This window comes from Balaenoptera acutorostrata, chromosome X, assembly GCF_949987535.1.
Source record: "Balaenoptera acutorostrata chromosome X, mBalAcu1.1, whole genome shotgun sequence".
Lineage (NCBI taxonomy): Eukaryota > Metazoa > Chordata > Mammalia > Artiodactyla > Balaenopteridae > Balaenoptera > Balaenoptera acutorostrata.
Genome location: NC_080085.1, coordinates 32,795,140 through 32,819,342, shown reverse-complemented (window position 1 = coordinate 32,819,342; position 24,203 = coordinate 32,795,140). Strand labels below are relative to the sequence as shown.

The window sequence follows — 24,203 nt, the reverse complement described above, 5'->3', positions numbered from 1 at the left end:
GTCCTAATGACCTCATCTTAACTCAATTACATCTGCAAGTACCCTATTTTCAAATAAGGTCACATTCTGAGCTACTGGGGGTTAGGACTGCAACATGTGATTTTGCGGGGGGAGGGGGGGATGCGATTCAACCTCTAACACAAGTCTAGGACAGACTGACAATAAGGTAACTCGAGCAGTACATGAAGCAAGAGGGTAACTGTGTTAAAGAAATCTGTCTTTCAATGCAAGCTTCTCAATGAATTGCTGAAGTGGTGCCAACTCTCACCTATCAACCAAATTGAACTCTTGAACCAATAAAATAAAGTACTTAAAGGACACGTTATGGTGGGCCTTTTCAGGCAGCTGCATCACAGAATCACAGTGCTGGTAAGAAAGATGGGTAGTAAACTCTGAACAGATGCTTTAGAATAGTCTTTACCACCGATATAAGACTTGGGGGAAATGCGACACCAATCTTAGAAGGAAAAAGAGCTGCACAATCAAGTTCATCCTGAACTCAAATCATCAAAGGGTCGATATATTTTGGAGCAGAACATGTGCCTGGTGTCAAAATTAGTACCATCTTCCTAATGACATTCCGATCTTGGACCCGCAGCCGTGACTAGACAGCTTGTTTCAGTGCAGAGTTCTGAACTGGCTGAAGAAATCCACAGTGTTAACTGTCATCCACTGACTCAGGTCCTCTTCCTGAGGACAACATGACAGCTCCCTTCATGTTCCCACTTCCTACGGTGCTTCTGCAGGTTTTAAGTGTTCGTACTGATGAGCTCCTTCAGGGATGTTCTTCTTGGACTTGACCGTATGAGAAGAATGGCTGCTGAAGAGGAAGCTCTTCTGTTCTTCTTGAGGGCGAGGGTAGAGGTGGGGGAGGGAGAGGCCATTAGACTGCAGAGCAGTTAGTGTTCAGAGGCAGCACTTGGGAACCGGGAGGGGTAGACAGTCCTCAGCCTGCGGACAGCAAAACCCAGGCTAGCGCTGCTCTGAGCAGGGGTCAAACTTGGTGCAAACACCTGTGTTGCTTCCCCCACCTCCCCAGCCAGGAAAATGGACCCAGCTACATGGCACACGAAAAGGCTTCACTTACATCGCCATTATAATGCTGGACGCCCATCAAATACCCAAACAAATAAACATACAGTTATGAACTGTGCTAAATTATATGAAGGGAAAGAAAGGCATTCTCTAAAGAACCCCAGTATCCACATCTGTAAAATATGAAAATGTGCTCTAGGTCTCAAGGAGTAAATGAGATAATGCATGGAAAGCACTTGGCACAGCATCCGGTGTTCAGTAACTGCTCAATAACATGAGCTCTTTTGATATCATTATGATTCTGCCCCGTAATTCCAGCCTCTAATATCTTCTATATTGAAATGTTTGCTGATTTACAGTGATGGATTCTCCTTAGGAACTCATAGTCCATTATTATTGTTTACTACAGTCAATTCACCAACTTGTTCGTCTACCCTTCCATAAAGAAGAATGAAGTATATGTGGGTTCTATGTCACAATACAAGCACGTATAGTTTCTCCCTCTGCACACTAATCACAGCGTTCTATTACCGCTATTGCCATCAGACAGAACTGACAAATTATGTGACGTTATTGGTATTGTTTTCTGCCAAGACACTAGAAGTTATAATGTTTATATCATGCAAAGATCAGACTGACATCTAAATCATCCTTGCCAGTTTCTACTGTCAGTTATTTACTTAGGTCTCTTCGTTTTTCCAGTCATCCTGCAAAGTCTTACTATTTTGATTTACTGCAGCCTGACGCCCATCTTTGCTCCACTTGGAAAGCATGCTTGGCGCGTGACGCTGGGAGGGGGGCTGCTGTCACGGGCATCCTCTGTGCCACTGCAGGAGCATCCCTTGTGCCTGGGAGGGACCGGGGTGCCCGTCTCTGAGGAGGAAAGAATGGAGTTTCCCTCCAGAGTGGAGGGCGGGGTCAACCACGGGCTTGTGCGGAGATGTGTCTCTCGGTCTCCTCTGCTGTCTACCTCCGCTCATGAATTTGCAGGCAATAAGCAGGTCAGAGAGTCATGTGATTTAAAATTTTAGGCCTGCAAGGGCTTTGAAGTCCATTTTGTCAACCCCCTCAAAGTCCACTTAGATCCCTTCTGTAGTATCTTCATATCAAGAGGCCATTCAAGTGCATCTTTCCCCTTAGAAGAAGGAGCATTCCATCTATTTGAGGAGAACTTTATGAGGAATTTTAGGCGCTGCCTTAATTAAGTGGGATCAACATGTACTTGAAGACCTGTATAAACTGTCAAGCAGAATTTCAATTTAGGGAAAGATTCTCCCGGTCTGTCATAAAACTGAAGATGGGACTGTATCTCCTAGAGAATAATAAGACTAAAACAGTAAAATAATGATAATAGCTAAATTTATTAGAACTTTAATAAGTGTCACTCGTGCACAGTGAAAGGTAAAGTAAGCCCTTCACGTTCTGACTCGTGTCATCTCGGCAACGCATACACGCGGGATGGACCGTTATTCCCAGATGGGCAAGCTGAAGCTCGGAGAAGTTGCAAAGGTTGCTGAAGAAACTATTACGGAGGCCACGTGATCACTGAGCTTTCCCAAAAATAATGCTGTCTATGTATATCCTCCTTGAGAGTTTACACACTTGTTTGCTTTACGTTATTTCCATTTGACTTTCCTCCTCACATGCTCACGAGTCTGCTCCAAACCTATCTTACCTGCCATCTACTTTTGCACCTTTCACCAGAGAAACTGGAGAGCACTATCTTTAGAATATTATCTACATCTTAGAAACAAGGAATTCGAGTCTGGGCCTAAATGCTGCCTCCATAATCTGTTCTGGGCCAAAGCAAGTTTGTTATCCACGTAAATGGGGGTTTGGATAAAGAAGCCAATAGTCTCCAGTATTCCCAGGAAGCCCTCCACGTGGTTAGTAACTAAGACCCTTAGCATAAACCCCTGTCCACATCCCCCCCTCCTCGCTGAAGGCACAGTGAAGCCAGGCGGAGCCGGAGCGGCGAGGTTCCTTCCTGGCCACTAGAGGCCAGCAAGCCACAGCCGAGAACCTCCGAGCTGGAGTGCCCTGCTTCTGACATCACGAGGCCGGTTCGTTCAAAAGGAGGAAGATGCTGCTAGAATGTTTCTAGAAGGAAAACGTCCCATGTATTTTCAGTGCATACTACTGAGAGGCCTCTAGTTTTTAAGGCTTCGCGAGACTTCCCAGAATGTAAGTCTTAAGGAAATTAAACAAGCAGAGAAAGTGTGTCTCTGGGGTGTCCCTCCACCTCTTCCAAAAGCCCTATGCTTTCCGTTTTATCATAATGCTTTATTTCTCCCACCCCCTTACCGACCTGGAACAAAACACAACTTGAACTGTTCTCTTTTCTCCTCTAATAATGTATTTTCTGAAAAGCAATAACGTCCCTCCTCGTCTTCCCTTCTCCTCAGGTTCACACCCTTTCTCTCCCCCTTTTTCTTTCTATTGCTCACTCCTCTCTTCCCCTCTCTGTTGCATTTCTAGGAGGAAATAAACACTCCGTGACTAGATAATCCACTCTCACTGTTTCAACTACCACCTGTGAGCTGATGACTTGTAAATCTATTATCTCTGGCTGACACCTCTCCTGCAAGCCTCGAAGGTCTATTTCTCACTAACTGTTAGACATCTGCACACGGGTGGGTCCCCAGGACCGCAGCTCGACCAGACTGAACACTAGACGGCACTGTGTGGAATAATCCCAACAACCACACACACATTTGCAAATATTTGCATATGTAGAGAATATCTTTGAAACGAGACACAAGAAACCAATAAGGGTGGCATCCCCCAGCGCTGGGAACACTACAGCCAGGGGACAAGGTCGGAGACTCACTTTTCTCTACGTGCCTTTCGGACCCTTTGGATTTCATACAATGTGCATGGATTACCTACTAAACAATAAAGGGAACTGTATAAACATTTCAATGTTTACATCTTCTAGAGTTTTACCAAGCCCATTGTTCTCCTTCTGCCACGTGCTCCCTGGGTAGATAAATTGACTCTCAGTTTCAACTACCAGTTATGAGCTGGTGACTCCCAGATCTGTCATCTCTGGCCCACACCCCTCTTTCGAGCTTCAGAGTTCCATTTCCCACCGTCAGACGTTTGTCCGTGGGAATGTCACCAGAACCTCAAACCCAACGTCCCCTGCACCCCACTCACCATCTTCCAGCTGCCTGACCTTGAGGAAGGCCCTCTGTAAACCCTGCTGAACTGAAGGGCGACCCAGCTGCCGCTCCTCCTGAGCTGTCAGTCCCAGCTGCCAACAACCGTGGCCTCGCCCTGCACCCGCCAGAACTGGGGTTCACTCCTTCCCTCCCCAGATCCACCCCACCAGCCAGCCAAACAGCCCCACCCCTCCCCTACAATATCACTCAGATTCAGCCCATCCTCCCCATTTCTACTACCCTCCTGTAGGCCCTTATCATCTCTTTCCTGGGCTTCCATGCTCCCTCCCAATCTGACTTCCTTCTTCCAGGCCTGTGCTTTTCAAAGTCCCCCCCCCCACACACACAACTGCCCGAGTCACGCATGTAAGTGTAATGTTTTTTTTTCTTTTTTTGCTGCACCGCGCGGCTTGCAGGATCTTAGCTCCCCGACCAGGAATAGAACCCGGGCCCCCTGCAGTGGGAGCACGGAGCCCTAACCACTGGACAGCCAGGGAATTCCCTGTTTTTTTAATTAATTAATTAATTTCTTTTGGTAAGTGTAAGTCTAACAGCATTGCTCCTGGCTCACCCCTGGGGGGCTCCTGTACCAGGTGCGGAGGCCCCAACACGGCACCGCACTGCGTCCTTGTCCCTCCCCACCTGGCCTTGTCCCTCCCCACCTGGCTTTGCCGACCTGTCCGGCTTCATCTCCTCCCATTTCTTGACTTGTTACAGAAGTCACGCAACTGTTTGCAGTTTCCCAAGCATCCTGTGCTGTTCCTCCCTGACACCTTTGTTTATGCTCCTCGCTTAGCTTAGAATGCCCACTCCTGACCCCCTTCGGCTTCCCTTCATCTTAGCCATCTCCTCACCATCACGTGAGACTCACACAAACACCTAAGGAAGGAACGTGGCATAAAGATGTCCTGAGACGGCGAAGACTGAAAACTGTGAGCCTCGGGCCCAGTCGTAACATCGCTGACAAGGGAAAGCAAAAGGATCATGATCTCCAGCTAGTTTAATTCAGTGGTATAAGTAACCGATCTAGAATTTCTTTGAAAACAACATTAACCATCTTGCATGACCACGGGAAGAAATGAAAAGGAGCAAGAGACAACTCAAGTTTAGGCTGCATCATGTCTGGTCACCCAACCACAAGACACATGAAAGGTACTGAGTAGGTACTAAGACTCCATAGAGTCCCCTGTTGTCATATAACATCTACCAACGACTTTAATTAACTTCACACTTCACAGTGAATCATCTGCCTTCAGCATTTACCCTCCTTTTAGACTTGGGAACAAGCTAATGAATTTGATGGGCAGGCAGCAGAATGAAGATGTGTTTTTGCCTCTCATCAAGGCTCCTTTTACATTTCTAGGGTCATATCTTTTTTTTTTTTTTTTTTTTTTTTTTTTTTTTTTTTTTTTTTTTTTTTAAAGTTTTACTTGATTTTATTTATTTATTTATTTATTTTTGGCTGTGTTGGGTCTTCGGTTCGTGCGAGGGCTTTCTCCAGTTGCGGCAAGCGGGGGCCACTCTTCATCGCGGTGCGGGGACCGCTCTTCATCGCGGTGCGTGGGCCTTTCTCTATCGCGGCCCCTCCCGTCGCGGGGCACAGGCTCCAGACGCGCAGGCTCAGCAATTGTGGCTCACGGGCCCAGCTGCTCCGTGGCATGTGGGATCTTCCCAGACCAGGGCTCGAACCCGTGTCCCCTGCATTAGCAGGCAGATTCTCAACCACTGCGCCACCAGGGAAGCCCTCTAGGGTCATATCTTGAGTTTCAGGGCAAGTCTGAGCTCACTTAGTGCAGAGAAGAATATGTCAGGAGCTGGATATTACAGATTTAAGTCATAAAACAAAAGCACCTTGAGTCTTGGTGTAAGTCTGCAGTGATAAAGATGCATAGTGGGGAAATTCCCAACATCCAAGGGGTCTCGATCAAATAAAACTGGGGCTGAACCATCTGTGGTGATGAGGGAGAGGTATGCAGATCAGAAGCTTCTGAGATTTTTACATCTCACTAATGTCACTAAGTAGCCCAACCTTATCAGAGACACTATCAGGAAAATTCAGAGTCTGGCTTAGCTTTTGCCTCACCTTTGCGGCACATGCCAAGAATCAGAGAATGGACAACAGGAGAATATGAACCACAAAGAGTACCTGTGTGCCACAGTTAAAATAAACTCAGTTTCATTTCAATTCGTTCATTCATTCATTCAACAATATTTATTGAAGGCTATGTGCAAGAATTTGGAGTAAGATCACTCTAGAGAGAGGGATGACATATCCGTGGAACACTTCTAAATTAGCCAGTCTCTCTTTTCCAAGGGAATCTGTGGAGAGGTGTTGCGAATTAGAAGAAATAACAGAAATAAATCGCACATCTAGTCAGGAATGGAGGTATCCAAGTCCCTCTCTGCTCTCATGTGATGGTAAGTTACAGCTACAGAATAAAGGAACACAAAATATACATAGATAGGTACGGTACCATACATGCAAAGGATTTGGGACAATCTCAATTTTAATATCCTTTTCCCTTATCTCGAAGAGCACGCTTGTATTTGTCAACCCACACAGCCCAATTCTGACTTGGGAAATACAGCTAGGTTGGCAGACACACAGAGAGGGCATCTAATGACCTGCTGGTCCCGTCAGGAGAAGAACAAAAAGAGAGAAATACTGAAGAAATACTGAATTTGAGCATCATGAAGGCAAAGATATGGATGGCTCTGAATACAGGAGAAGACGGAGCAAAAGGACCTGGACAGGCTGTTCTCAGGAGTGGAGCTCCTTAGGAACACTTCTTTGGTATTGAGAAAAAGGTGAAAATGTAAAATAAGAGAAAGAGAGAATGAAGGAAGCTCCTTCTGAACTTTTCTTGAAGGTCAAGACAATTTGATAATTTACAAAAAAGACTTGCATTAACCCCATCTTCCCCATTTTGGAGCTCTAATAAGCTCTGGTATAACTTTTTCTTTCTTTCAGAGAACAAACCACACTAATCTTGGAAAATGGTCACAGATATTTTTTAGTGTAATACAGGTATTGCTGAAACACAAATAGATAAGCTTGGTTATACAGGGAAATCTAGTCATTACAAGGATTTTTTCGAGGTTAGATATATTCTGGGAATATTGGCTGGGTCTGGGGATGGACTGCAAATGATATTTCTATAGACCGACTCTTCTTCGTTCTCTCGTCCAAGGTCGAGTGGGCTATCCTGAGTCAGAAAATCTGGACCGGAACCTGGTTCTGCCATTTGCTGACTGTTAGATCTGAGACAAGAAATTTTAAGCTCTTTGAGCCTAATATTCATCATTCATAGAAAGGAAACAAGTCCTTCCTTGAAGAGATTTTAGAAAGTTTAAATAACCTAAAATACAGTAAAGTGCTCAGAACATGATAAAAAGATATATAAGTGATAGTTATCAGTACTCTTTACGAACTCTCTCTGGTCTGTTTGCCACGGTACACAGGAGGGAGAGGGTTCTAAAAACAAACAAGGAAGAACACTTGACCCATGAGCTACAAAATATATTACACAATGGCAGGAGAACTGACTTTCAATAATCATATACTAGAAATTTTCGTTACACCTGGGTAACACCAAATTCTATTTAAAATGCCAATCTCAACTGTTTCTGCTATTTGACTTGGACCCCTCTAATAAAGATTTAGCATAAATAGACAGAATGACAATCTTCAGTAAAGGGGATAGAAATGTTTTATCTACCAAGTTCTTTATTGCCTAACAGTCTTTACAAATAGGGCCAGAGATAAAGTTACCATTAAAACTAACAGGATGTTCAGTATTACCTCCTGGATATTACTTGTGTGATATTCTTGCTGTAATCTTATCTTAGGTTGCCACCAAATGTTTCCTGAATGCCCAACAAATATTCATACTGTAATCTTATCTTAGGTTGTCACCAAATGTTTCCTGAATGCCCATCAAATATTCATACTGTGCTAGGTACTATCAGGGACACAATGATGATTAGAGCACAGGCTTTGCCCCAAAGGCGCTCATCATCTAGCGAGAGGGAGGCAGTGGTAGTAATTGACAAAAAGGCCAGCTGTTGAAGAGTTTTCTGAAAAAGGTGCAAAGTGTTCTGGGAATATAAGCAAAAGGTAGGTTGCTTCCAACTGCAGACATCTAGGAGGGTTCTCTAGGGAATTATTTGAACAAGGTCATGGAGGACGGGTAGGACTCCATTGCCACAATGGCAGTAAAGGGATGGGGTTAGCAGCAAGGCTGAGAAGCAAGCTTGAGCTTGACCCAGAAAGTGGATGAGGGCAGGATGCATTCAGAAACAGTAGCTACAACAGCATGGAGTTGTACAGGACGCAGGGAGTAAAGAAGATAAAGTAGAAAAGGCAGGTCAGGAGAAGACTGGGGAAGGTTTTAAATGGCCAGCTGAGAAGCTGGGGTTTTTTCTAGCTGCAGAAATCCAATGAAGGAAGAATGCCATGCTGGGTCTTGGTTCTGGAAAGATGCACAATTAGAGTCAGTATGGAGGATTTATTGGAGGGGTGAGAAAGAGACTAAAGGGAAGTCAACCAGATAAGGAGCCCTGGCCATGGGCCAAAGGTATTAAGACCTAGAAGGTGGGCAGTGGCACAGAAAGCAATGGATGAATGGCACTCTGCTTTTTTGTCTTGAGATGACACACTCCTTGAGTGCGCCAGTCTCACATATACTTTGTTGCTGAGATTAAGAGCCTTGGGCTAAACTGAAGAAATGAAAGTCCTTGAATGTAACTAATTTGTGCAACTGCTCCTTTAAAGACTTGCCTGGTGGTCACTGTCTGAAGAACGCACACAGAGATAGAAGTGACCGTGTGCAAAGATTTTCTTAACCAAGGGACCTGTGATAAAATAAATGGGATACAAAAGTCCAGTGATTTGCATTGTCCCAACATCACACAATACCCCAGTTTTTTACATCTTTGTCCCCTCCGCAGTCACTGTGTATTTTCTTTAGGCTTTTCCCTCTTCTACAATTTCTGTTTTTGGTTTTTTGTTTTTTTCCGGCCTTGCTGTGTGTGCCTCGTGGGATCTTAGTTCCCCGACCAGGGACTGAACTCACGCCCTAAGAGACCTCTGGGACAACATTAAACGCAACAACACTCGCATTATAGGGGTCCCAGAAGGAGAAGAGAGAGAGAAAGGACCCGAGAAAATATTTGAAGAGATTATAGTCGAAAACTTCCCTAACATGGGAAAGGAAATAGCCACCCAAGTCCACGAAGCACAGTGAGTCCCATGCTGGATAAACCCAAGGAGAAACACGCCAAGACACATAGTAATCAAACTGGCAAAAATTAAAGACAAAGAAAAATTATTGAAAGCAGCAAGGGAAAAACGACAAATAACATACAAGGGAACTCCCATAAGGTTAACAGCTGATTTCTCAGCAGAAACTCTACAAGCCAGAAGGGAGTGGCATGATACACTTCAAGTGATGAAAGGGAAGAACCTACAGCCTAGATTACTCTACCCGGCAAGGATCTCATTCAGATTCGATGGAGAAATCAAAAGCTTTACAGACAAGCAACAGCTAAGAGAATTCAGCACCACCAAACCAGCTCTACAACAAATGCTAAAGGAACTTCTCTAAGTGGGAAACACAAGAGAAGAAAGGGACCTACAAAAACAAACCCAAAACAATTAAGATAATGGTCATAGGAACATACATATCGATAATAACCTTAAACGTGAATGGATTAAATGCTCCAACCAAAAGACACAGGCTTGCTGAATGGATACAAAAACAAGACCCATATATATGCTGTCTACAAGAGACTCACTTCAGGCATAGGGACACATATAGACTGAAAGTGAGGGGATGGAAACAGACACTCCATGCAAATGGAAATCAAAAGAAAGCTGGAATAGCAATACTCATAACAGATAAAATAGACTTTAAAATAAAGAATGTTACAAGAGACAAGGAAGGACACTACATAATGATCAAGGGATCAATCCAAGAAGAAGATATAACAATTATAAATGTATATGCACCCAACATAAGAGCACCTCAATACATAAGGCAACTGCTAACAGCTCTAAAAGAGGATATCGACAGTAACACAATCATAGTGGGGGACTTTAACACCTCATTTACACCAATGGACAGATCATCCAAAATGAAAATAAATAAGGAAACAGAAGCTTTAAATGACAAAATAGACCAGATAGATTTAATTGATATTTATAGGACATTCCATCCAAAAACAGCAGATTACACTTTCTTCTCAAGTGCACACGGAACACTCTCCAAGATAGATCACATCTTGGGTCACAAATCAAGCCTCAGTAAATTTAAGAAAATTGAAATCATATCAAGCGTCTTTTCTGACCACAGCGCTATGAGATTAGAAATGAATTACAGGGGAAAAAACGTAAAAAACATAAACACATGGAGGCTAAACAATACGTTACTAAATAACCAAGAGATCACTGAAGAAATCAAAGAGGAAATCAAAAAATACTTAGAGACAAATGACAATGAAAACAAGATGATCCAAAACCTATGGGATGCAGCACAAGCAGTTCTAACAGGGAAGTTTATAGCTATACAAGCCTACCTCAAGAAACAAGAAAAATCTCAAATAAACACTCTAACCTTACACCTAAAGGAACTAGAGAAAGAAGAACAAACAAAACCCAAAGTTAGCAGAAGGAAAGAAATCATAAAGATCAGAGCAGAAATAAATGAAATAGAAACAAAGAAAACAATAGCAAAGATCAATAAAACTAAAAGCTGGTTCTTTGAGAAGATAAACAAAATTGATAAACCATTAGCCAGACAACTCATCAAGAAAAAGAGGGAGAGGACTCAAATCAATCAAATTAGAAATGAAAAAGGAGAAGTTACAACAGACACCACAGAAATACAAAGCATCCTAGGAGACTACTATAAGCAACTCAAGGCCAATAAAATGGACAACCTGGAAGAAATGGACAAATTCTTCGAAAGGTATAACCTTCCAAGACTGAACCAGGAAGAAATAGAAAATATGAACAGACCAATCACAAGTAATGAAATTGAAACTGTGATTAAAAATCTTCCAACAAACAAAAGTCCAGGACCAGATGGCTTCACAGGTGAATTCTACCAAACATTTAGAGAAGAGCTAACACCCATCCTTCTCAAACTCTTCCAAAAAATTGCGGAGGAAGGAACACTCCCAAACTCATTCTATGAGGCCACCATCACCCTGATACCAAAACCAGACAAAGACACTACAAAAAAAGAAAATTACAGACCATATCACTGATGAATATAGATGCAAAAATCCTCAACAAAATACTAGCAAACAGAATCCAACAACACATTAAAAGGATCATACACCATGATCAAGTGGGATTTATCCCAGGGATGCAAGGAATCTTCAGTATATGCAAATCAATCAATGTGATACACCATATTAACAAACTGAAGAAGAAAAACCGTATGATCACCTCAATAGAGGCAGAAAAAGCTTTTGACAAAATTCAACACCCATTTATGATAAAAACTCTCCAGAAAGTGGGTATAGAGGGAACCTACCTCAACATAATAAAGGCCATATATGACAAACCCACAGCAAACATCATTCTCAATGGTGAAAAACTGAAACCATTTCCTCTAAGATCAGGAACAAGACAAGGATGTTCACTCTCACCACTATTATTCAACATAGTTTTGGAAGTCCTAGCCACGGCAATCAGAGAAGAAAAAGAAATAAAAGGAATACAAATTAGAAAAGAAGAAGTAAAACTGTCACTGTTTGCAGATGACATGATACTATACATAGAGAATCCTAAAGATGCCACCAGAAAACTACTAGAGCCAATCAATGAATTTGGTAAAGTTGCAGGACACAAAATTAATGCATAGAAATCTCTAGCATTTCTATACACTAACAATGAAAGTTCAGAAAGAGAAATTAAGGAAACAATCCCATTCACCACTGCTACAAAAAGAAAAAAAATAAAATACCTAGGAATAAACCTACCTAGGGAGACAAAAAACCTGTATGCAGAAAACTATAAGACACTAATGAAAGAAATTAAAGATGATACCAACAGATGGAGAGATACACCATGTTCTTGGATTGGAAGAATCAATATTGTGAAAATGACTATACTACCCAAAGCAATCTACAGATTCAATGCAATCCCTATCAAATTACCAATGGCATTTTTTATGGAACTAGAACAAAATATCTTAATATTTGTATGGAGACACAAAAGACCCCAAATAGCCAAAGCAGTCTTGAGGGAAAAAAACGGAGCTGGAGGAAGCAGACTCCCTGACTTCAGACTATACTACAAAGCTACAGTAATCAAGACAATATGGTACTGGCACAAAAACAGAAACATAGATCAATGGAACAAGATAGAAAGCCCAGAGATAAACCCACGCACCTATGGTCAACTAATCTATGACAAAGGAGGCAAAGATATACAATGGAGAAAAGACAGTCTCTTCAATAAGTGGTGCTGGGAAAACTGGACAGCTACATGTAAAAGAATGAAATTAGAACACTCCCTAAGACCATACACAAAAATAAACTCAAAATGGATTAGAGACCTAAATGTAAGACTGGACACTATAAAACTCTTAGAGGAAAACCTAGGAAGAACACTCTTTGACATAAATCACAGCAAGATCTTTTTGATCCACCTCCTAGAGTAATGGAAATAAAAACAAAAATAAACAAATGGGACCTAATGAAACTTCAAAGCTTTTGCACAGCAAAAGACACCACAAACAAGACGAAAAGACAACCCTCATAATGGGAGAAAATATTTGCAAACGAATCAATGGACAAAGGATTAATCTCCAAAATATATAAACAGCTCATGCAGCTCAATACTAAAAAAACAAACAACCCAATCCAAAAATGGGCAGAAGACCTAAATAGACATTTCTCCAAAGAAGACATACAGATGGCCAAGAAGCACATGAAAAGCTGCCCAGCATCACTAATTATTAGAGAAATGCAAATCAAAACTACAATGAGGTATCACCTCACACCAGTTAGAATGGGCATCATCAGAAAATCTACAAACAACAAATGCTGGAGAGGGTGTGGAGAAAAGGAAATCCTCTTGCACTGTTGGTGGGAATGTAAATGGATACAGCCACTATGGAAAACAGTATGCAGGTTCCTTAAAAAACTAAAAATAGAATTACCATATGACCCAGCAATCCCACTACTGGGCATATACCCTGAGAAAACCGTAATTCAAAAAGACACATGCACTCCAATGTTCATTGCAGCACTATTTACAATAGCCAGGTCATGGAAGCAACCTAAATGCCCATCGACAGACGAATGGATAAAGAAGAAGTGGTACATATATACAATGGAATATTACTCAGCCATAAAAAGGAACGAAATTGGGTCATTTGTTGAGACGTGGATGGATCCAGAGACTGTCATACAGAGTGAAGTAAGTCAGAAAGAGAAAAACAAATATCATATATTAACACGTGTATGGGGAACCTAGAAAAATGGTACAGATGAACCGGTTTGCAGGGCAGAAGTTAAGACACAGATGTAGAGAACAAACGTATGGACACCAAGGGGGGAAAGCTGTGGGGGGGTGGGGGTGGGGGTGTGATGAATTGGGCGATTGGGATTGACATGTATACACTGATGTGTATAAAATTGATGACTAATAAGATCCTGCTGTATAAAAAAATAAAATAAAATTCAAAAATTAAAAAAAAACAAAAAGAATCTGCCTGCCAATACAGGGGACACAGTTCCGAGCCCTGGACCAGGATAATCTCACATACTGCGGAGCAACTAAGCCCGTTTACCACAACTACTGAGCCTGTGCTCTAGAGCCCGTGAGCCACAACTACTGAGCCCACGCACCACAACTACTGAAGCCTGTGTGCCTAGAGTCCATGCTCTGCAACAAGAGAAACCACCGCAAGAAGAAGCCCGCACAACACAACGAAGAGTAGCCCCTGCTCGCCACAACTAGAGAAAGCCCATGCGCAGCAATGAAGACCCAATGTGGCCAAAAATAAAATAAATAAATAAATTTATTTTTAAAAATAAATAAAAAAATTAAAATCACTGAAATCTACTATATATTGCATATTTGCAATCTTTCCTCTAATTTTTTTTAAAAAGCAAATTCAGCATGATGAACTATCAAAATTTTCACAATACAGTACAGTGTATCAGAACCAATATTTAGTGGATCTGTATTCAGTGGACTAAAAAACTCCATAAGATGTACTACTTATTACACCATTATTACTGAGCCTCTGGGAGAGAAAAATCTGTAATGGAAACACAGACAAAATCTAAGGTTCCTTTTCTGTTGTTGTTAGAGAGACAGGACAGTTACTCTTGAAATTAAATACAAACTCAGGACAATAATATAAGAAATATCTAAAGGCCATATACATGTAGCCCTTGATAAGCTACTTTTGGAAGTTTAGTTCCTCTGTCTCAAACTAATCTTCAGGATTTATTGACTCCAAAAGCTATTCATATGCTGGAAATGTACTACCTACTAACACTTCTACAAGAAAAAATATAAATGAGATTTCAGTGACTAGCTGGAAAGCAAAAAAAAAAGAAAAAAGGGGGGAAAGGTATTATGTTAGCCTTCCAAACTTATAACAGAAGAACCTAAAGTTTAAAAATGAACTTGAGTTTTTACATAATGAATAGACTACTTTATCAAGGTCAGTCTTTTAAAAATAATTGCTACCACATATTAATTGAAGCCAATGAGCTAAGTGTAATATTAGCATCATTTTAAATGAATCACCTAAGTTAATACTTATAATATATGGTATTATTAGTCCCATTCTCCTGATGAGTAAATCACTATATGCAAGTTCACATAGCTTGGAACAAGCTTTCAACTGAGGACTTTTTGACACAGAAGTCCAAGTCTTTCATACCTGCGAAAGAAATAAAGAATGCTTATTGCATTCATTTTGTACCTATATATCTTAAATGAAGTAGCAGTACACTGAGAATATATATAGATCATGAATTATCTCAATTCCCAAGGCTGCTATTATATCATTAAGTTATTATTGTTAACTTTCTGCTAACTACCAGAATATTCACTATTATAACTAAAATTACTGTAAAAAGAGGACTTCAATTTACAGACAAGTGAAGTCACACCATATATGTGTGTGGTGACATCTCAAATTTGGGTATTGACTTTTACCTTTTCAGTAAAACAGTTTATCAAATGACAGCATGGTGCTTAAAAGATTTTACTTATAGGCTGTTTTCAAGAGGCAAATGTCTTGGGAATTTTTCTCACTTAACTGTTCTTTAGCATAATGTATCCCCTATGGCTCATTTTCCTAGTTAATGATCAACATGAGCAATATGTCTTTTTAATGTGAATATGAAATTTGTGTTCTGCAAGATGATGATGGCAGGAGATAGCAACAAGCTTTTCATTTATTTATTTTTGCTAGCCTTTTTTAAAGTAAAGCCATCTTACCAATAGTTTACGAAATTTATTATTTAGAGCAAGAACCTTATTTATTTACTCCTGGGTAAGAAAATAAAAAAGCTAATAAAGTTCATAAAACTCCATTACCTAATGAACTCTAGTTCAATAATGCACAATAATGCACCACAGATTTACATACAAAGGGCCTTGCAAACACTTAACCATGAGTTAAATCAATCAAAATAAATACAGTTGCAACCACAAAATTGACTACATTGAAAATATTTATAACATTTCTGAGAATGTTTTGTCCATCCTGCTGGGTAAAAATGTCACTGCTGTAAACAACTGTGGTTTTTCCTGTAATTTGGCAACAAAACAGTCAATATACAATACAGCTCTTCCTATTACAAATATATAGGCAGTCAATACGTATGTTGACTGATTGGTTTTACTTTTAAAAAGCTATTTCTGTGGCCCACTGTTGATCTGACTATAATAAATTTTATACCAGAAATAATCTTAACACAGTGTGTTTTTAGACCCTGTCAACAGTTAGTCTCCATACAGACAGATCTTGATTGAATACTGTTTTCCTAATAGTGATAAGGAGGAAAGCTAAAATAAACTTAGTCAAGCCTTTCCGTAGTACTTTAATTCCCTTCATTTTATATAATTATAATCATCTAGAAAAAAGACAACCAAACTTTAACCTGTCACCAAAATAAAGATGTGAAAAATTAGTTTTGAAATCCTGGAGGAGGAAATGAAATGGGGCATGGAGGAATAAATGATATTCCCTTGCTCCTATTTTCATAAAGTACTTCTTAATTTATTTATTTAAAACAAAGATATTAGAAATTTCTAATAATACACCATGTTAAATTTAACAAAATTTGATTGTAAAAAATGTATTTCCAATGCTGTATATTCTAAAGTGACATTGTTCCATTTCTTAAACTGCCCTGTGCCTTAATATGTTCTTTAATTTATAAATATTTTAGTAAAATAAATCTGAAAAATTCACCCTATAAAATAGCTTCTTAGAGTTTCCCAATGCCCATGAGTTCACTAAATGCTATTTACAATAACGGATTCAAGAAATAAATTTAATATGTGTTAAACGCAGTGTTTCCTAAACTCATTTGACGTCAGAAAAGATTTTTTTTTCAAGTAATACCTATTAAACTCTCATGTATCAAGTGGAACATCCTTTCGAAAAACATCAGATAAGAGAATATTATCCGTATTTACAATTCAGTTTAAGCAAGTTATAAAGATTAATATTTTGACATTAACACAATATTACATTTATATATTATAAATAAATAATTAAAATACTATTTCTGGAATTTAAATCTTCAGTATATGAACTGAATAATGCAATGAATCAGGCAAAAGGGAAATAAAAGCGAGGAAATACTACAGAATGTTGAATAAAAGGTACAGTGATTAAATATATGAGGGATAATTAAGAAATGTGGTGATTAAGTCCAACACAAAACTAGCAGAAGTTCTAAAATCAGTTAACATAAGAAATAGAGAAGAAATCATCAAAGAGACATTAATAAAATAATATCCCTTAGCTGAACAAATATCTGAGTTTTCAGATTGAAATAAGTCCACAGAGTAAAGTACAGAGTTCAAAGTATTAAAAAAAGATCCATACCGAAACATACGCTGATGAAATTTCAGAATCTCAAGTATAAGGCTTTCTAAAAAGATGTCAGAGCAGAAAAACAAGGGACCTACTAAGGAATCAGATGTACATCTAACCCAACAGAATCTAATGTCAACAGAATAATGCCTGATAAAAACTATTTTATACCAATATTTTATACCCAGTCAGATGACCAATTCTGTGAAAGAAGAAAAATACGCAAATGCGAAGAAAATTTTCCCACATGTTCATATTTTTTAAATTCTATTAAAAGTATTTTTACAAAAAACTATTGCTTCAATTTATGTCAAAGAGTGTTCTGCCTATGTTTTCCTCTAGGAAGTTTTATAGTGTCCACTCTTACACTAAGGTCTTTAATCCATTTTGAGCTTATTTTTGTACATGGTGTTAGAGAATGTTCTAATTTCATTCTTGTACATGTAGCTATCCAGATTTCCAGCACCTCTTATTGAAGAGACTGTCTTTTCTCCACTATATATTCTTGCCTCCTTTGTCATAGATTAATTGACCATGAGTATGTGGGTTTATTTCTGGGTTCTCTATCCTGTTCCATTGATCTATGTGTCTGTTTCTGTGCCAGTACCATACTGTTTTGATTACTGTAGCTTTGTAGTATAGTCTGAAGACAGGGAGCATGATTCCTCCAGCTCTGTTCTTTCTCAAAACTGTTTTGGCTATTCAGGATCTTTTGTGTTTCCATACAAATTTTAAAATTATTTGTTCTAGTTCTGTGAAAAATGCCATTGGTAATTTGATAGGGATTGCACTGAATCTGCAGATTGCCTTGGGTAGTATGGTCATTTTAACAATATTGATTCTTGCAGTCCAAGAACACGATATATCTTTCCATCTGCTTCTGTCGTCTTCAATTTCTTTCATCGATGTCTTATAGTTTTTGGAGTACAGGTCTTTGCCTCTTTAGGTAGGTTTATTCCTAGGTATTTTATTCTTCTTGATGCAATGGTAAATGGGATTGTTTCCGTAATTTCTCTTTCTGATATTTCGTTGTTAGCATATAGAAATGCAACAGATTTCTGTATATTAATTTTGTACCCTGCAACTTTACCAAGTTCACTGATGAGCTCTAGTGGTTTTCTGGTGACGCCTTTAGGATTTCCTTTGTATAGTGTCATGTCGTCTGCAAACAGTGACAGTTTTTACTTTTTCCTTTCCAATTTGGATTCCTTTTATTTTTTTTTCTTCTCTGATTGCCATGGCTAGGACTTCCAAAACTATGTTGAATGAAAGTGGCAAGCATGGGCATCCTTGTCTTGCTCCTGATCTTAGAGGGAATGCTTTCAGCTTTTCACTGTTGAGTATGATGTTATCTGTGGGCTTATCATATATGGCCCTTATTATGTTGAGGTAGATTCCCTCTATACCCACTTTCTGGAGAGTTTTTATCATAAATGATGTTGAATTTTATCAAAAGCTTTTTCTGCATCTATTGAGGTGATCATATGGCTTTTATTTTTCAATTTGTTAATGTGGTGTGTCAGATTGATTTGGGATACTGAAAAATCCTTGCATCCCTGAGATAAATCCCACTTGATCATGGTGTATCATCCTTTTAATGTATTGTTGGATTCAGTTTGCTAGTATTTTGTTGAGACTTTTTGCATCTATGTTCATCAGTGATATTGGCTTGTAATTTTCATTTTTTGTAGTATCTTTGTCTGGTTTTGGTATCAGGGTGATGGTGGCCTCAAAGAATGAGTTTGGAAGTGGTACTTCCTCTGCAATTTTTTGGATAAGTTTCAGAAGGATCAGTGTTAACTCTTCTCTAAATGTTTGGTAGAATTCACCTGTGAAGCCATCTGGTCCTAGACTTCTGTTTGTTGGAAGTTTTTAAATAACTGATTCAATTTCAGTACTGGTAATCAGTCTGTTCATATTTTCTATTTCTTCCAGGTTCAGTCTTCAGAGATTGTACCTTTCTAAGAATTTGTACATTTTTTTCTAGGTTGTCCATTTTATTGGCTTATAGTTGCTCATAGTAGTCTCTTATGATCCTTTGTATTTCTGTGGTGTCAGTTGTAAGTTCTTTTTCATTTCTGATTTTATTGATTTGGGCCCTCTCCCTTTTTTTCTTGATCAGTCTGGTTAAAGATTTATCAATTTTGTTTATCTTTTCAAAGAACCAGCTTTTAGTTTCATTGATTTTTTTTGACTCTATTTCATTTATTTCTGCTCTATTTTTTGGATTCCTCTCCTAAAGTAAAGAAAATATAAGCAAAAATAAACAAATGGGACCTAATTAAACTTAAAAGCTTTTGCACAGCAGAGGAAACCATCAACAAAATGAAAAGACAACCTATTGAATGGGAGAAAATATTTGCAAATGATATGACCAATATAGGATTCGTATCCAACATATATAAACAGCTCATAAAACTCAACATCAAAAACAAACAACCCAATTACAAAATGGGCAGAACTGAATAGACATTTTTCCAAAGAAGAAATGCAGATAGCCAATAGGCATATGAAAAGATGCCTAACATCAGTAATCATCAGGGAAATGCAAATATTGGGTGGGCCAAAAAGTGCCTTCAGTTTTTAAGTAAAAATAAAAGACACATCTTTCATTTTCACCAAGAACTTTATTGAACAACATATTCACCCATTTGTTCCACTACCTTCTGCCATTTTTCAGGCAAATTCATGATTCCATCTTCCCATAACATTTTACCTTTTTGAGCAAAGAACTGTTCCAGGAGCCTTTTACAGTCTTCCGGGGAATTGAAATTTTTTCCTTTAAGAGAATTTTGTAAAGACCAAAATAAACGGAAATCCAAAGGTGCAATGTCTGGTGAGTATGGCAGATGAATCAGAACTTCCGGCCAAGCTGTAACAGTTTTTGCCTGGTCATCAAAGAAACATGTGGTCTTGTGTTATCCTGATGGAAGATTAATGCATTTTCTGTTGACTAATTCTGGATGCTTTTGTTGAGTGCCACTTTCAGTTGGTCTAATTGGGAGCACTACTTGTTGGAATTAATCCTTTGGTTTTCTGGAAGGAGCTCATAATAGAGGACTCCCTTCCAATCCCACCATATACACAACATCATCTTCTTTGGATGAAGCCAGCCTTTGGTGTGGCTGGTGGTGGTTCATTTCGCTTGTCCCACGATCTCTTCCATTCCACATTGTTGTACAGTATCCACTTTTCATCACCCATCACAATTTGTTTTAAAAATGCAACGTTTTCATTACGTTTCAGTAGAGAATCACAGGTGGAAATATGGTCAAGATTTTTTGCACTTAACTTATATGGAACCCAAACATCAAAGCGAGTCACATAACCAAGCTGGTGCAAATGATTTTCATTGCTTGATCTGGATATTTTGAGTATGCTGGCTATCTCGCACGTGGTAGAATGTTGATTGTTCTCAACTACTGTTTCGATTTGATCGCTATCAACTTCAACTGGTCTACCTGACCATGGAGCATCATCCAGCGAGAAATCTCCAGCACGAAACTTCGCAAACCACTTCTGACATGTTCGATCAGTCACTGCACCTTCTCCAAACACTGCACAAATCTTTTTCTGCATTTCAGTTGCGTTTTTACCTTTCTTGAAATAATAAAGCATAATATGCCAAAAATGTTGCTTTTTTCTTCCATCTTCAATATTAAAATGGCTACACAAAAATTTACCAATTTTGATAAGTCTTTCTTTATATGCATGCTGATATGACAGCTGTCACATACAATCTAACAAAATTGTTTCAAATAAAGTTAAAGACAACTAAGTGCTACTAGAGCCATCTTACAGAAAAAACTGAACGAAACTTTTGGCCCATCCAATAAAAACCACAGTAAGATATCACTTCACACCTGTCAGAATGGCTATCATCAAAAAGTCAACAAATAACAAATGTTGGTGAGGATGTGGAGAAAGGAGAACCCTTGTACACTGTTGTTGAGAAAGTAAATCGGTGCAGCCACTGTGGAAAACACAGTGGAGGTTTCTCAAAAAATGAATGGCAGAGCTACCATGTGACCCAGCATTTCCACTCCTGGGTATATACCAAAACAAACAAACACTAATTCAAAAAGATACATGCATCCCAATGTTCAAAGCAGTGTTATTTACAATGCCAAGGTATGGAAGCAACCTAAGTGTCCATCAACAGATAAATGGATGAAGAAGATGTGAGATATATATATATATTAAAAAAATATATATAAATATATATATAATGGAATACTACTCAGCCATAAAAAGAATGACATTTTGCCATTTCCAGCAACACGGATGGACTTGGAGGGCATTATGCTAAGTGAAATAAATCAGACAGAAAGATAAATACTGTATGATACCACTTATATGTATAATCTAAAAATACAGCAAACTAATTAACATAACACAAAAGAAGCAGACTCACATATATAGAAAACAAACTAGTGGTTACCAGTCATGAGGGGAAAGGGGAATATAGGGGTGGGGGAGTGGGAGGTACAAATTCTTGGGTGTAAGATAGGCTCAAGGATATATTGTACAACATGGGGAATATAGCCAATATTTTGTAATAACCGTAAATGGAAAGTAACCTTTAAAATTGTATAAAAATTGTAAGTACTTTAACAAAATAATTTTTTTAAATTATTTATTTATTTATTTATTTATTTATTTATTTATGGCTGTGTTGGGTCTTCATTTCTGTGTGAGGGCTTTCTCTAGTTGTGGCAAGCAGGGGCCACTCTTCATCGCGGTGCGCGGGCCTCTCACTATCGCGGCCTCTCTTGTTGCGGAGCACAGGCTCCAGACGCGCAGGCTCAGTAACTGTGGCTCACGGGCCCAGCTGCTCCGCGGCATGTGGGATCTTCCCAGACCAGGGCTCGAACCCGTGTCCCCTGCATTGGCAGGCAGATTCTCAACTACTGCGCCACCAGGGAAGCCCCCAAAATAATTTTTAAATGAAAGAATAATATGAGAATTTTAAACAGTGGTGATACCATATGATCTGTAAGAAGAAAATAAATCTCCAAAGAAATAAAAATAAATACATTATCGCTGCAACTAGAGAAAACCCGCGTGCAGCAACGAAGACCCGGCACAGCCAAAAATAAATTAATAAATAAATTTTAAAAAATAAATAAATTTAATAAATAAATAAATACATTAGACTTTGAAAACTGAGACATTTACCTCTTAAGCAGTAGGTGATTAATATCACAGATTTATATTTGTCACTCTATAGATCCAATTGCAATCCTTGATTTTTCCATGAATAACAACAGTTAGATTTTTATCTCTTTTATGGTGCTTACAACAATGCCCGTGAAACAGCTGTTTTATAAAGATTTGAAATACAGACAAATTCATCTTGGATTATTCTTTTATCACAGTATTTTTCATGACAGAATTAATTGTTCTAAACATGTTTATTAACTTGTCAAGAGAATATTTATCATTTCCTTTGTTAGATGTAGCTGAATGATGTTTTCTCCCCTTACTAACAAGTATGCCTTAGTTCCTCCTTGTGAATGAGGAATGATAAATGCCTCTTTTGCCTCTGGCTCTTCCTCTGTAAACTGGACACAATATATATTCTTTCTAAATTTCGTATGAAATCAAACAAGTGGGTTATTTGTAAATCAATATAATTTATCTAACATGGTTTTGCATGTTATCTGTCTCAGAATAAACATCCAGTATAATATTGCTATTTCATATAGTATAATTATAATTAGAAAACAGAAGTAAGCTATATTCAATGCATAAAGGGGAAGCAAAAGTCATAGAGATCTCCTTATATCTCACAAATATTTTCATTTATTTATAGGAATATGCTTTAAAGTCTCAAGATATTTAGTAGATTTCATGATGTTTATTTATATAGTAAGAGAATTTTCATAAGGGTATAATTTTAGCTTCCTTATTTAGAAAAATTCTGAGGAACTTTTATAAGAGCCAATGTTTCAACCATTCCCTTTAATAATACTGTAACTAGCAAGCTAATGAGTATTCACTTATCTAGAATATCCTAAAGTTCAACTGGGCAGCTTCAAAATTTTTCATATGACTGTTGATTAAAACTTTTATTTGTACCTTGTATCCATTTCATTTTTTTTACTTTCCAAAAGAATATATTGTATAAAGGACTCATATCTAGGATATATAAAGAACTCTTAAAACTCAACAATGAGAAAACAAGCAACCTAACTTTATATATGTGTGTATATACATACACACACACACACACACACACACACACAATCTATAAGAACAAAAGAAAGAAAAATACATATATACCTATTTTTACCAAAGAAGATATACAGATGGCAAATAAGCATATGAAAAGATGCTCAACATCATATGTCATTAGGGATATACAAATAAAACCACAATGAGATATCACAACACACCTATTAGAATAGCTAAAATCCGATAACTGACAATACCAAATGCTGACAAAGTGCAACAGGAACATACATTCATTGCTAGTGAGAATATAAAATGATACAGTTATTTGGGAAGACAGTTTGACAGTTTCCTACAGAGCTAAGCATAGTTTTACAATAGGATCCAGCAATCATACTCCCCAGTTAATTGAAAACCTATGTTCACACAAAGGCCTATACCCAAATGTTTACAGCAGCTTTTTTTATAATTGTCCCAAACTAGAAATAATCATATCATATTATCCTTCAACAGGTGAATGGATAAACAAACTTGGTATTCGAGATGATGGATACTTCAGGTGATAAAAGGGAAGAAACTATAGATTCACACAACAACATGGATGAATCCTAAATGCATGTTGCTAAGTCAAAGACGCCAAATTCAAAAGTCTACATATTGTATGATGCTGTTTAGTCAACATTCTGGAAAAGACAAATTATAGAGATGGAAGACAAATCAGCATTCGTCAGAGGTTGGGAGTGAT

General features: G+C 38.5%; 1 pseudogene; it reads right to left on the bottom strand.

The window, feature by feature from the left end:
• Positions 1 to 204: 204 nt before the first annotated feature.
• LOC130706243 (MOB kinase activator 1A-like) overlaps positions 205 to 24,203 on the bottom strand; it is a 36,533-nt pseudogene continuing 12,534 nt past the window's right edge.